We start from the raw sequence: 16,624 nt of genomic DNA, 5'->3' as shown, positions 1-16,624 counted from the left end.
AAAGATAATTATTATTATAAATATAAATTTTTAGAAATTGAAATTTAAAAATAGAAATATTTTTTGAAAGATAAAATCATACCAAATAAGAGTTCAAGTTGTAACGACTCGACCGGTCGTTTTGAGCTCTAGCGCGTCGTTCAACAGTTTGAGGCCATGAGCAGCTTCATTTCATGTATTATGACTTGTGCGCATGGTCAGAATTGAATTCCGGGAAGTTCGGAGTTGATTTGGACAGAGAATTCTCATTTCGGAAGCTTTAAGTTGAAAGAATAGACTAATATCAGATTTTTGAGTAAACGGCCTCGGAATTGGGATTCGAAGGTGCCAACCAGTTCGTATGATGATTTCGGACTTAGGAGTATGTCCGGACCGGGTTTTGGAAGACCTGGGAACGTTTCGACACCTATTGTAGAAGTTAACATTTTTGGAAGAATTTCATAAGTTTGGGTTGAAGTGCATTTCAGGGTTATCTATGTGTCACGACCCAAAATTCACTAAGGGTCGTGATGGGGCCGGACACCATTGCCAGGCAGGCCAACAACAAATAACTAGTAACTTCTCGTTTTAAATATTTCTAAAATCACTTCTTTATTGCGTTTAAACAATATATAATAAATTCCACTGAATAAATAATGAAACATTTAACGATTCTAAATTTCTGAATAAACCCATTGACGTCCCAGAACCCGGTGTCACAAGTGCACGAGCTATTTCTAGGAAGCAATACAATACAACAACCATCCGGAATACAAATTGGACAGAAAGTAATACAATACGCTTAATGAGACTATACTAGCTACGGGTCGCCTCGAGTAATGCAGCTCACCTAGTCCCTGTATCATCCATGCTGCTACGCCCAGTAGGCCACTAGAAGCACATGTGCCTGTGTAACAAAAATGCACAGCAAGTGTAGCATGAGTACGAAAACAACGTGCACTCAGTAAGTATCCTGTCTAATCTCGAAGATGTAGAGACGAGAGGTCGACTTCGACACTTACTAATGGTCCAGTAATTGTACACAATAATATTATAATCGAGGATATTTTATAAACATGATTATAATTCAATAGAGTGAAGCGAGTAAACCATACTTTCTTTTATAGGAAATTCCCAAATCCTTTTATTTTCATCATTTTTACATATATTCTCAAACCGAGGAGAAACAATATCAACTTCAATAAGTTTCAAGGCAAGTGATACAAGCATGCGCAAATTATGCCGAGGTCGTACGACCCGATCCAACAATATTTAAACTGTGCACTGCCAGAGGGTCGAATGGCGCGAACCATAGATGCATCTATTTAATCTACTGAGGCGTTCGACTCGTTCCAAAATTTGAACACGCACAGACAGTCAATCAAGAAGTCATCAGGAAATAATTATCCAAAGAAAACCAATTCTCTTAGAAAAAAAAAAGAAATTTATTTCCTTTTAAAAATTCATTTACCAATTCGACAGGATTTAAGCAATTCAATTGTCAATGTCACGACCCAATTCCCAAACCCGGTCGTGATGGCGCCTCTCGTGAAGACGAGGCCAGCCAACTAACCCAACTCATCTTTTCAAAAATAATTTAAGCATGAATAAACAGCTAAAACATGACTTAGTAATATTAATTAGCGGAATTACAACCCCACACAGCCCTAATCGGGGTGTCACAAGTCACGAGCATCTATTATAATGTAAGTACAACCTCAAGGTCTAAAAATACACTAATCAAGAATAATGGACAAAGGGAGAAGAACGATGCTGCGAACGCTGGCAGTCACCTCGTTAAACTCCTATATCTATGACTCTGATCAGCCAAACCCGCTACCGGGTGAATAATTACCTGTATCTGCACATGGGGTGCAGGGAGTAAAGTGAGTACTCCAACTCAGTGAGTAATAAAGGTAAATAACAACTGAGCGGTAAGAAATTACGTATGGCATATCATCATGGTATATAGAAGTAGTGTAAAACCTTTTGAGGAAAACAGTGAAGCTGTGAAATCTTTGGAAATATCTTAGCTCAGTTTAAAACCTTTTTGAAAATGACTTTTTCTACAGTATGCAAACGAATGCAATTCGAATAGTGCAGATAACCACAGAAGTCTGCCCCTCGGGCACCACACTCAATTAACAAATAATGTCAGGCAGTCCGGTAGATATCTCATGAAGTAGCACAACAACAGGTAAGGCAAGCAAATAAAATAAAGTAAACACACAGAACAGTACTAGTACCGTTGCGACGTGCAGCCCGCTCCACATATCGCTACGGCATGCAGCCCAATCCGTTTATCATCGACGGCGCTCACTGGGGGTGTGCAGACTCTGGGAAGGGCCCTTTACAGCCCAAGCGCAATATCAAGCCATCTCGTGGCATCAAATCTAGGCCCTCAGCCCCATATCAGTATCAGTATAACACTGCTGCAGCGTGCAGCCCGATCCAAAAGTATCCTCACATTACAGGCCCTCGGCCTTACTCCGTCAACAAAATCACATAAGCCACTCGGGCAACAGTAAAGCATGATGCTCAGCCCAAAATATTTTTTTTAGAAATATCATTTCGAGTGTTTAAGGCATAATAAACTTGGCCGAGTTTTAAAACAGTGGAAAAATACATGACTGAGTGGAAACATATAATTAAATCAGTGAGGAATTATCAACAACAATCCCCGAAGGGTTCAAATAGCTGGCACGAAGCCTAAATATGGCAATTAGCCCAAATTATGATGATAACAGGTAAATTTCAGTCAAGTACGTAGTAAATTCATCAATCGGGACGGACTAAGTCACAATCCCCAATGATGCTCTACCCCACGCTCGCTATCCGGCGTGCAAGTCACCTCAATATAGCACTACGATGTGCAAATACGGGGTTTCAAACCCTCAAAATATCATTTACAATCATTACTCACCTCGAATCGGCGAAATCTCTACCTCGCGACGCCTTTGCCCCTCAAATCGGCCTCCACGCGCGTCGAATCTATGCACAACCAGAACGAATACGTCACAATATGCTAAGGAAACAATACCCAATCGAAAAAAATCGAAAAATATCAAAAACCCCGAAATTAGCAAAACCGGAGCCCCAGGCTCACTTCTCGAAACTCAGAAATTTTCACATCAACGGGTTCCTTATCTCCTCACGAGTTTATACATACCAAAAGTTCCCAAATCCGACCTCAAATGGTCCTTCAAATCCCTAAATCAAATTTCAAAATCCCAAGCCCTAGTTCTTCAATTTTAGGCTTTATTTCCATGAATTTCTAGGTAGATTACACAATAAAAGCGAGTTTTAAGTTCAAAAATCTTACCTCCCATCGATTCTCCTTGAATCTCTCTTGAATCTCCTTCAAAAAGCTCTCAAAATACTCAGCTATGGAGGAAAAATGGCTCAAAATCGCGAATGAAATATTTTATGAACTTTCTGCCCAGTTCTGGAACCTCTTCAATGCGAACGCAGTCAAACCCACGCATTCGCGATGCAAAAATATTACTTTGACCAAAAATAACCCTTCGCGAACGCGGCACCACACACGCGAACGCAATGCTTTGGGCCTCAGAACCTACGTGAACGCGACATCCATCACGCGAACGCGGAGCTCAACCTCAAGAACCCTCCGCGAACGCAAGCTTTAAGACTCGAACGCGAAGCACAAACTCAGGGCCACCCAAAATCCTTCTACGCGATCGCGAGGGACCTCACGCGATCGCGAAGGCCAAAATTTGCCCCCACCTGCTGCTGCATTTTCTGCAATTCTTCAAAGTTCAAAACTTCTCGTTAGCCATCCGAAATTACTCCGAGTCCCCCAGGGCCTCAACCAAAAGTACCAACACATCCTAAAGCATCATTCAAACTTGTTCCAATCATCAGTACACCTCAAACAACACCAAAACCATCAATTCACATCGAATTCAAGCCTAAGTTTCCAAAAACTTCCGAAACACGCTTTTGATCAAAAACCTAACAAAATCACCTCCGAATGACCCGAAATTTTACACACATATCCCAAATCACATAACGAAGCTACAGAAACTCTCGGAATTCCATTCCGACCCTCGGATCATAATCTCACCTATCAACCGGAAATCCCCAAAATACTAACTTCACCAATTCAAGCCTAATTCTACACCGGACTTCCAAAACTAATTCCGATCACGCTCCTAAGTCACAAATCACCTGACGAAGCTAACCAAATCATAAAAACTCCCTTCCGAGCTCATATACAAATAAGTCAACTCTTGGTCAAACCTTTCAAATCCAAAGCTTTCAACTGAAACTGTTCTTTCAAATTCATTCCAAATTTTCCTTAAAACCAAAACAAATGATCTACATTAGTCACAATACATAACACGGGGCAAGTCATGCCCGAGAACTGGCGATCAAAGTTCAAAAGCTCAAAACGACCGGTTGGGTCGTTACATCCTCCTCCACTTAAACACATGTTCGTCCTCGAACGTACCCAGAGTTGTCCTAGAAGGCAACCAATAGCTGAATAACCTTACCAAGCGTAAACCCGGGGGTGATCCCACGTCACCCTATCTCGTATCGGTCCGATAACACATTGTAACTGAAATTTCACCATCCAATCTAGCCCATAAGCCATAGAACCACATTTCACTTTCCGAAATCATACACAAGATCAGAACCTCACATCTCTATTCAGAGTAAGCCCGAACCAGCTATAATAACCCATACATGCAACCTCAGGTGCAATCATATGATATACCACATAACTCAAACACTCGAAACGATAACTTCTATTCACACCAGATGCACCCAACACTCGAATACCGGTAGAAAACCTCTTATCAACTAAGGTCTTATTCCACACTTCTATATACTGCTAATGATAAATGAAACATGCAATAAAACGTAACCATCTCTCAGGTCAACCATTCATGAAGTCACTCCCCTTTTGGCTTATACCATAGCAGATTTCTGAGCCGAACCTCGATATTATCCTTCCAACAAGCTGAAATCAAATCCATTCGTATTCATTAATGACCCCAACGATCACCTCGAATCCAACACACCTCTCTGGTGACATGACACATCAATACAGGCCTAATCCACAACTTACATAATTCGCGCACCAATAAGAAATGGTCTGAATATCCTCAAATCATGAAAATGACCCCAAACGAAAGAGCTGTATCTCAAGCTCATCAGTACCATCACGACACAAAGCTGAGACCCCGTCTCACATCATAGAATTAGAACACATGAATCTACCCCGAAAGGTCATGTTTCCACGTAGCCTCGCTACAATGCGCGATCCTATCCAAACACTGTTACACATGAAACACCTCAAGTCACTATGGTCAAAATCGACAGCCATGCACAATTTGATGTCGGGAACCGAAACAAAATCATTACACCCACAGTGAAACAAGTAACACATACCATGCAAGCCCGATAGAACATATCTGATACGCCATTCACCGAGCAACTCCCAATTACTCTTCCCGCTCGACTTCCATTATGAAATTCCGATAGAACCGCACCATAGGTGCCTATAACCAACAGATCGTAATGTCTCACAACACTGAAAAATAACTCATAGATCCCCCTAATTGCTAATAGCTCATTAACAAATGAATCAATGCATCCCTCGCCAGCAGTAACTCGAAGTCAACAAGCCGTCTCGATGCCGGACACATATCCATATAGGTCTCCCAATGGACTACACATCAACTCTAGTTACCCACAATAGATAAATAATCCTTCGAAGGTTCACACTGACTGAATCACAGGGCATACTAACATCTGACTAACTTACCCACACTTGTCATCCACAACCACAAGCTAACCTGTATATGAGAACTTCTAATCTCCAAGTCCATAAAACACACGAATTACCATAACTGATCCCAATTTCGCCACACGCATGTATAACTCACCTCTAGTACTCAGTCATTCCACGAGAGATACTCTAAGATTCTTTTGTGCCGCCAAGCAAACTCGAATATCAGCAGCCGATCTGACAAGAAGTGCTGCAATACTGCCGAAGTACCATCAACTTCACATTGCCTCTTTCTGAAACATATACCCTCGTAAAATCACCTCAATTAGCATTTCCGTTTCCTTGATCATCTGAAGATCATTTCTCAAATCATCTGAAGCTCATTTCTCTAATTATCTGAAACTGCCCGTGCTGCCTAAGAAATTATGACCTTCCATTCAAACCTGAAGTATGACCTTACACATGCCGATCTCAATCCTACACAACCTATCGCATGTGCCATACCATCCCAGGATAACACGAGAACTTCATATCCCTTCCGATCCACAAACATCTACATACTCAACTAGTCATGAACTTTCCATTGGTCCCATCTAGAAGAAAAGTCACACACATACCATGCTCCGCATGCCCATAGAAAATATACATCTCCAAACCGCGGTAAAGACCATCAAGAACTCTCCGAATTCCGTTTGCACAAATAAAACTGCCAAGACTGAATCCTTCTAGCTAGACCAAGTTAAGCAAGCCATCAAAACCTAAGAGCAGTGCTGCAGAATACCTGTAAGAACTCATTACCTTGAACACATACAAAGAATTAATCATATCCTTTCCATACCGATTCGGTATACTATCAAGCTACTCCATCCATCTAAATTTCCTTCTGATTCATCTGCAACTTGATATTTCCCCTTGCTGTAGCACCACAATTCCTCAACCCAGGCTTACCACACGAGACCCAAGCATAAGACCACACTGTCTAAGACCCATAAGCCACTGAATACTCTCTCAAATATTCACAGAAACACCACATTCCAGAATACTTTACTCTGAAGAACTTCCTGCGAATCTAAATTCGTTACCTTTACTTTCCTAATATTGATACATAGAACCCCATAATTAACATAAAAATACCACAAGTCTTGACCTCTTCCAATGAAAACACAGTCTCGAACCACATACACAAACTTAAGATACCCGATTGTTCCCTATAGAATTTTGAACACATTAGAACCATTCTCGAAAGTCATTCCCTCTTTATTCAAGATGCAACTTACCTGACCTAACGAACAGAACCACCCGTGCCTCATTGGCACTCCGATACCGCAAAATGAAATCCTCATCCCAATACAACCAAGCAACTTCCTGCTCTATGCGCTGAGCATTCTTTACCAACAACACTCTAGACATTCCGTGATTCTCATACGTTATGAAGCATAATATAACCTTTGTCAAAATTTTCCTTTACTCTAGCCATAGCTAATTCACTCACATGCCCTAAACGGGTACCAACATAGCACCTAACCGTGCAATCAACTGCTCACAGCAGACTCCCCCGCTTGGCTCGAATCCATAGATCATGATACGCTTAATAACTCATATCACGTTTACTCTATTGATGCCACCATACCATAGCGAGATTAAACTCAAATCATTTATAAGTTTGTGAAATCAAAGATCATCTAGTACTGTAAATCTTCTACAAACCTCGCATTCATCCCCGCAACAGTTAAGCCCACTCTCTTAAGCGATCCAAAATTTTAGATTTCAACACGTACTTTTCAATTACACATGAGATCTTCTAACATACACATAGGGATCACACCACTCCAGATCGCTCTGCAGGAGATGACCCACCTGCTTTGCCTCAATATAACATTTCTGTATACCTTCAACCGTCATAAACTGTCCGGAGTCACTTAGTCTTCCTGAGTCTTAACTCATACCGCAACATCAAATTTACTTCACTCCCAACTAGGATACCGAAAAGATTCTTCATGCGCCCATAACTCGGGGCTACTCATCTAGTCGCAATGGAAATCAAGCACTTCTTAGTTCATCTACCATCCAGCAGACCTCCCTCATCACTTCCAAGTTACATAGATGCATCTCGCATTACTAACATACTCATCACGTAGCTAACCAGCCGTCACTACCACTAACAGGGACAATACCGAACATAAAGGTTCAAAACACTTTCTCACACAATCAGCACCTCGGTGCTCAAGCCATAGGCAAATATTCGGCCTTAAGTCCTCTAGACTGGCCCAACATCAAACTCACAGAGATCGCATCTCGCCCCTCGATCAGGGAATCACAAGCCATCAAGGCACATCAGATACTGAGCGCTCATACGCGCATACGAACGCGTGGAAGGAATTTCAAGAGTTTCTTTTCAAGATGAATCAAGGACGCACGATAAGAATTCAAGAATATGAAGTTTTCCTAAAGGTTCTGCAGCCTCTCGAGGATAAATATAGATGTCTCCGTACCGATCCGCGAGACTCTACTAAACTTGCTCATGACTCGTAAGACCTAGTAACCTAGGCTCTGATACCAACTTGTCACGACCCAATTCCCAAACCCGATCGTGATGGCGCCTCTCGTGAAGACGAGGCCAGCCAACTAACCCAACTCGTCTTTTCAAAAATAATTTAAGCATGAATAAACAGCTAAAACATGACTTAGTAATATTAATTAGCGGAATTATAACCCCACACAGCCCTAATCGAGGTGTCACAAGTCACGAGCATCTATTAGAATGTATGTACAACCTCAAGGTCTAAAAATACAATAATCAAGAATAATGAATAAATGGAGAAGAACGATGTTGCGAACGCTGGCAGTCACCTCGTTAAACTCCTATATCTCTGACTCTGATCAGCCAAACCCGCTACCGGGTGAATAATTACCTGCATCTGCACACGGGGTGCAGGGAATAAAGTGAGTACTCCAACTTAGTGACTAATAAAGGTAAATAACAACTGAGCGGTAAGAAATCACATATGGCATATCATCATGCTATATAGAAGTGGTGTAAAACCTTTTGAGGAAAACAGTGAAGCTGTGAAATCCTTGGAAATATCTTAGCTCAGTTTAAAACCTTTTTTAAAATGACTTTTTCTACAGTACGCAAACGAATGCAATTCGAATAGTGCAGATAAGCACATAAGTCTGCCCCTCGGGCACCATACTCAATTAACAAATAATGTCAGGCAATCCGGTAGATATCTCATGAAGTAGCACAACAAAAGGTAAGGCAAGCAAATAAAATAAAGTAAACACACAGAACAGTACTAGTACCGCTGCGACGTGCAGCCCGCTCCACATATCGTTGGGGCGTGAAGCCCGATCCGTTTATCGTCGACGACGCTCACTGAGGGTGTGCAGACTCCGGGAGGGGCCCCTTACGGCCCAAGCGCAATATTAAGCCATCTCGTGGCATCAAATGTAGGCCCTGGCTTCATATCAGTATCAGTATAACACTGCTGCGGCGTGCAGCCCGATCCAAAAGTATCCTCACAATACAGGCCCTCGGCCTTACTCAGTCAACAAAATCACATAAGCCACTCGGGCAACAGTAAAGCATGATGCTCAGCCCAAAATATTTTTTTTAGAAATATCATTTCGAGTGTTTAAGGCATAATAAACTTGGCTGAGTTTTAAAACAGTGGAAAAAATACATGACTGAGTGGAAATATATAACTAAATCTGTGAGGAATTATCAACAATAAATTCATCAAGTACGCAGGTAAATTCATCAATCGGGACGGACTAAGTCACAATCCCCAATGGTGCTGTACCCCACGCTCGCTATCCGGCGTGCAATTCACCTTAATATAGCACTACGATGTGCAAATACGAGGTTTCAAACCCTCAAAATATCATTTACAATCATTACTCACCTTGAACCGGCGAAATCTCTAGCTCGCGACGCCTTTGCCCTCAAATCGGCCTCCACGCGCGTCGAATCTATCCACAACCAGAACGAATACATCACAATATGCTAAGGAAACAATACCCAATCGAAAACAATCGAAAATATCAAAAACCCCGAAATTAGCAAAACCCGACCCTGGGCCCACTTCTCGAAACTCATAAATTTTCACATCAACGGGTTCCTTATCTCCTCACGAGTTTATACATACCAAAAGTTCTCAAATCCGACCTCAAATGGTCCTTCAAATCCCTAAATCAAATTTCAAAATCCCAAGCCCTAGTTCTTCAATTTTAGGCTTAATTTCAACGAATTTCTAGGTAGATTAAACAATAAAAACGAGTTTTAAGTTTAAAAATCTTACCTCCCATCGATTCTCCTTGAATCTCTCTTGAATCTCCTTCAAAAAGCTCTCAAAATACTCAGCTATGGTGGAAAAATGGCTCAAAATCACGGATGAAATATTTTATAAACTTTATGCCCAGTTCTGGAATCTCTTCAACGCGAACGCGGTCAAACCCACGCTTTCGCGATGCACAAGTTTTACTTTGACCAAAAATAACCCTTCGCGAACGCGGCACCACACACGCGAACGCGATGCTTTGGGCCTCAGAACCTACGCGAACGCGACATCCGTCACGCGAACGCGGAGCTCAACCTCAAGAACCCTCCGCGAACGCGAGCTTTAAGACGCGAACGCGAAGCAAAACCTCAGGGCCACCCAAACTCCTTCTACGCGATCGCGAGGGACCTCACGCCCCTCGCGATCGCGAAGGCCAAAATTTGCTTGCACCTGCTGCTGCATTTTCTGCAATTCTTCAAAGTTCAAAACTTCCCGTTAGCCATCCGAAATTACTCCGAGGCCCCCGAGGCCTCAACCAAAAGTACCAACACATCCTAAAACATCATTCAAACTTGTTCCAATCATCAAAACACCTCAAACAACACCAAAGCCATCAATTCACATCGAATTCAAGCCTAAGTTTCCCAAAAACTCCCGAAACACGCTTTTGATCAAAAACCCAACCAAATCACCTCCGAATGACCCAAAATTTTACTCACACATCCCAAATCACATACCGAAGCTACAACAACTCTTGAAATTCCATTCCAACCCTCGGATCAAAATCTCACCTATCAACCGGAAATTGCCAAAATACTAACTTATCCAATTCAAGCCTAATTCTACACCGGACTTCCAAAACTAATTCCGATCACGCTCCTAAGTCACAAATCACCTGACGAAGCTAACCAAATAATAAAAACTCCGATCCGAGCTCATATACAAATAACCCAACTCTTGGTCAAGCCTTTCAAATTCAAAGCTTTCAACTGAAACTGTTCTTTCAAATTCATCCCAAATTTTCCTGAAAACCAAAACCAACGATCTACATTAGTCACAATACATAACACGGGGCAATAAGGTTACAGAGAACTGGCGATCAAAGGGCAAAAGCTCAAAATGACCGGTCGGGTCGTTACAGTCAATAAGGTTACAGATATTCCAAGTATAGCATTCTTTTGGGTCGTAGACTACCCAGACTTACACATATAGTAGCTACGGACGGACTCTCGTCACCTCGTGTGTATGTATCCCCCACAAATAGGAGGACATAACCAATTATTTCACCTATGGGGACAATTCCCTCTTACAAGGTTAGAAAGGAGACTCACCTCACTCCAAAGCATACTTCCAATACCAAGAACGAGCTCTAACTCTCAATTTGGAGACGAACGATCCAAAACTAGATAAACGAGGTAAGAACTAGTCAATACAAGCTCACAAAATCGCATTCTAACTATTTAAGAAATTTCCCAACCTTAAACACAAGTTTCCTAAAATTCGACCCCGGGCACACGTTCCCGGATTCCGAAATTTTTTGAAGAAAGTTGTTCTTTATAACCTATGGGTCAAGAATATATAATTTCTACTTCATTCCATAACAAATTTTGTGGTTAATTCATTCCATAACAAATTTTGTGGTTAACTCTTATTTTTAACAAAACCCTAGGTTTTACTCTATTCCCATAATTTTGTCACTAATTTTTAGGTGTTAATCTACCCAAAACTCAAGTATTAAACTCACATTATATTAGAAATAACTTACCTCACAATGCTAGGCGGAATCACCCCTCCAAAAGCTCCAAATTTGCCAAAGAAATGAGTGAAAATGAGCAAAAATGGCCTAGAGCCCGAATAAATTAAGGCCACTGACTTCGGCAATTTCCGCATGTGCGGTCCTAGGCCACACCTGCGCCCACGGCTTTTGTGGTCTGGGCCGCTTCTGTGGACAAGCCCACCGCTTCTGCAGTTCCGCTTCTGTGGATTTAGGGTCGCATCTACGGTCTTGGGCTGCCTAGCCTTGGGCCGCTTCTGCGATATGTAGACCACTTCTGCAATCTCGCACCTGCGGTTTACCAACCGCAGGTGCGGTTTTGACAGCAACCAGCAGCTTCATACTTTTTCCAAAATTCCATTTCGATTCGTTAACCACCCGGGATCCACCTGAGGCCCCCGGGACCCCAACAAATCGTGCCAATCAGTCCCAAAATACATTACGGACTTGCTCGAGGCCTTAAATCATATCAAACAACGCTAAAATCATGAATCGACCTCCAATCCAAGCTTAATGGACTTTGGGATTTCCAACTTCTACATTTGATACCGAAACCTATCAAATCATATCCGATTGATCTCAAATATTGCACACAAGTCATATTCGACATTACGGACCTACTCCAACTTCCGGAATTGGAATCCCACCCCGATATCAAAAAGTCCACTTCAGGTCAAACTTCTCAAACACCTTCAAGTTTCTATATTTAGCCAAATGACTCCAAAATGATCCACGGACCTTTGAATTCACTTCCGATCGCGCTCCCAACACTAGAATCACCATACAGAGCTATTCCCAAACTTGGAACCCCAAACGGACATTGATAACATGGAAATGCACTTCAACCCAACCATATGAAATTCCTCAAAAATGCTAACTTCCACAATAGGCGCCAAAACATTCTTGGGTCTTCCAAAATCCGATCCGAAAATACGCCCAAACCCGAAATCATCATACAAACCTGCTGGAACCTTTGAATCCCGATTGCAAAGTTGTTTGCTCAAAAAACCCAATCTTAGCTAATTCTGTCAACTTAAAGCTTTCGAAATGAGAATTCTCTTTCCAAGTCAACTCCGAACTTCCCAAATTTCAATTTCGACCATGCGTACAAGTCGTAATACCTAAATTGAAGCCGTTCATGGCCTCAAACTACTGGACGATGTGCTAGAGCTCAAAACTACTGGTCGGGTCGTTACACAATGTTTGTTTGGGATTTTGAGTCTGGGAGTAGCTCCGTATGGTGATTCTAGTGTTGGGAGCGCGATCGGAAGTGAATTCGGAGGTCCGTAGGTCATTTTGGAGTCATTTGGCTAAAGATAGAAATTTCAAGGTATTTGGGAAGTTTGACCGAGAGTTGCCTTTTTGATATCGAGGTTGGATTCTGATTCCGGAAGTTGGAGTAGGTTCGTAATGTCGAATATGACTTGTGTGCGAAATTTGAGGTCAATCGAACGTGATTTGATAGGTTTAAACACCGAAAGTAGATGTTTGAAATTTTAGAGTTCATTAAGCTTGAATTGGAGTGCGATTCATGGTTTTAGCATTGTTTGAAGTGATTTGAGGCTTCTAGCAAGTCCGTGTTATGTTTTTAGACTTGTACAGGTGTTTGGTTTGGAGCCTCGGGGGCTCGGGTGTGATTCGGGATAGCTTCAAAGTGATTTGCTAAGAAATAGGATTGCTGGTACTGGTATGATTGCAATAGTGATGTATTGGTCACAAATGCTACCTCGCATTTGCGAGGTTCTATTCGCATTTGCGAACTTGGGCGGCTGGGGGGATGGCTCGTATTTGCGACATTTGGGTCGCTTCTGCGAGGCCTGAAGGGTTCGCATTTCCGAAACCCTTATCGCATTTGCAAAGTAGGCCAGTTTAGTCGGGGGACACATTTGTGATGAAATCTTCGCATTTGCGAAGTCGCATTTGCGCCCCCCGTCGCGAATACGACATTAGAGGGCTGTGTCCATCTATTAATTTCGAGACTTAGATCATTTTGCTCATTTTTTTATCCTCATAGGCGATTTTTGGAGCTTTTGGAAGAGGGTTTTCACCTAGCACTTTGAGGTAAGTAATTTCTACACAACATGAGTTAAATACATAGATTATGGGTAGATTAACATGTGAAAATTAGGGAAAATCAAGGGTTGTAGATGAAAAACCTAGAATTTGGTAAAAACAAGATTTAACCACGAAATTTGTTAGGGAATGGAGTAAAAACCATATATTCTTGGTCCTTAGGTTATGAGTAACAACTTTCTTCAAAAATTTCCCGAATCCGGGTACGCAGGCCCGGGGATGAATTTTAGGAACCTTGCATTTAGGGATGGGGAAGTTTGTTTAGTATTTAGAATATGAACTTTTGAACATGTATTGACTAGTTCTTACCCTACTTGAATAGTTTTGGATCGTTCTGCTTCGAATTGGTGGGTTGAGCGCGTTCTTGAATCGGAATATAGACTTCTAAGCGAGGTGAGTCTCCTTTTTATACTTGTAAAAGGGAATTGTCCCCATAGGTGAAATAATTGGTTATGTGCTTCTATTTGTGGGGGCTACGTATGCACGAGGTGACGAGAGTCACTGCGTAGCTACTATTATGTGTAAGTCCGGGTAGTCTAGGACCCAAAAACATGTTATACCTGGAATATTTGTAATCTTGTTGGCAGTTGAATTGCTTAAATCCTATTGAATTTGTAAATGAATTTCTAAAAGGATTAAACTTCATTTTCTTAAATTGCTAAAAGAGGATTTGGCTTTTATTTGGATAAAAGTTCCCCAATAAATTCTTAATTGGCTGTTGATAATGTATTTATATGTGTACCTGCGTCGCATGTATGATTCGCGAGCAGGGTGATTGTTTATTTAATTTTGACCGCGTCGCATGTACGATTTGCGAGCGGGGTAATAGATGCATCTATGGTTCGTGCCGTTCGACCCTCAGCAGTGCACATTTTACATTTATGTTGGATCGGGCCGTACGACCTCGTCGTGATATTCGTAGCTTGTATTGCTTGCCTGAGAATTTTAAATGTTGATAATTGCCTTTCCTGGCCAGGGATAAATTGATAAAGATAATGAAAAATAAATCTTTGGAAATCCTTTATCATTTGAGAAGTTGCTTACCTACTTTCTGGCTTTATGAGTTAAATTTTGCTTTATAAAATCCATGAATTCCTCACCCTTTGCTATATTATCATTAGACCACTAGAAAGTGTCGAAGTCGACCTCTCGTCTCTACTTCTTCGAGATTAGATGGGATACTCATTTGGTACAAGTTGTTTTTCGTACTCATACTACATTTGCAGTGCATTTTTGTTGCACAGGTTCATATGTGTCTAGTGGCCTAGTGTCATAGTGGTATGGTTGATACGGAGACTTAGGTGAGCTGCATTTATCGAGACGACCCGCAGCCGGTAGAGTCCCCTTCAATGTATTTTACTGTGTTTTTCAAATCTGTTCACTTTTTATTCCGAATAGTTACTGTATTTTATTTTATTCCCTAGTAAATGCTCATGCACTTGTGACACCGGGTTCTGGGATGAATATGGGGTATATTTTATCAACTTCTTAGCATTTATATTTGATTTGAAATGATTATCTACTACTAGTAAAATTTAAGGAAAATCATAGCTTTAAAAATATATTAAAACGAGAATTTAATCTAGTATTTTGGTTTGCTTGCTTGACACTAGTGTCCGGCGCCATAACGACCTTAGTGGAATTTGGGTCGTGACAACATGGTATCGGAGCACTAGGTTCCCTTTGGTCTCATGAGTCATGACCGAGTCTAGTAGAGTCTTGCGGATCGATACGGAGACGTCTGTACTTATCTTCAAAAGGCTACATGACTGTTAGGAGCACTTTCCTTCTTTATTCAGCATCGTGCTATTTGGTTCCTTGAGGCTTATGCCCCCTATTTCCTTCCTACTCAATCTTACGCGACGCGTACCGCTTGTTATAAATCGAAAATTGAAGAATTGTAACGGTACTACCGATGGGGTGCAGGATGTTTCTCCCTGCATAGTTGATTGGGCTATTGTCGTTGCCTTGCAGAAGGATATCTTGTCATTTCATCTCAGTAGCAGTATTCCTGGGAGCTTTGAGGCTATGCACAGATTGCTATGATTTCTCATGATTGGTTATCTCACAGTATTGATATGATAGCATACTTGCCTATATGTTGGTGCAGTTAATGATTTGGAAGGGAGTCTTCTCAGTGCATGATTATGAGATTCGGTATTTCATTTCCGGTGGAGAAAAGCAATTGGCCTATGAATGTCCAGATATGGATCGATGGAGTAATGAGACTTGGTGGTTTCAAGTGTGGTGGAATTTTCATCTGCGACGTGGTATCGTCGTCCTTGATTGAATATGTTAAGTTCGACGGTGTTATAATTTTCTTCAATTCGCCTTGAGGCAGGATGTTATGAAATGATATTGGAGAAGAGGCTGTCAGAGATCGCGGGGTGCGGTGGTTCAGGATTGAATCAGTGTTTCTAATGTTGATGGCTTAAAGATAGTAGCGATTTGTGGGTTCAAGTGCTACGAAGATAGATTTTATTTAAGCCAACAACTGAGCAACAAAGAATGAGGAAAGACATATGGGAAGAGTCAGGCGGTGGTTAACATTTTCTAGAAGGCCAGGTATAAGAAGCAAAGGTCGAGTAGTCGATTATGCGGGTGAGTTCCGCCAAAGTGGGAGAATGGCGGAGTTACATATGGGCTTTGTGGTAGGATGACTACGCACCTTAAGGAGAGTTTGGAATGATTTGGGAATTTTAGTGATTGGTGATTGGGGTCTACGAATTTAATTTGAAGTACAGACAATTATGCGGCAGGAGA

This window comes from Nicotiana attenuata, unplaced genomic scaffold, assembly GCF_001879085.1.
Source record: "Nicotiana attenuata strain UT unplaced genomic scaffold, NIATTr2, whole genome shotgun sequence".
NCBI lineage: Eukaryota > Viridiplantae > Streptophyta > Magnoliopsida > Solanales > Solanaceae > Nicotiana > Nicotiana attenuata.
This window is presented reverse-complemented; position numbering follows the sequence as displayed.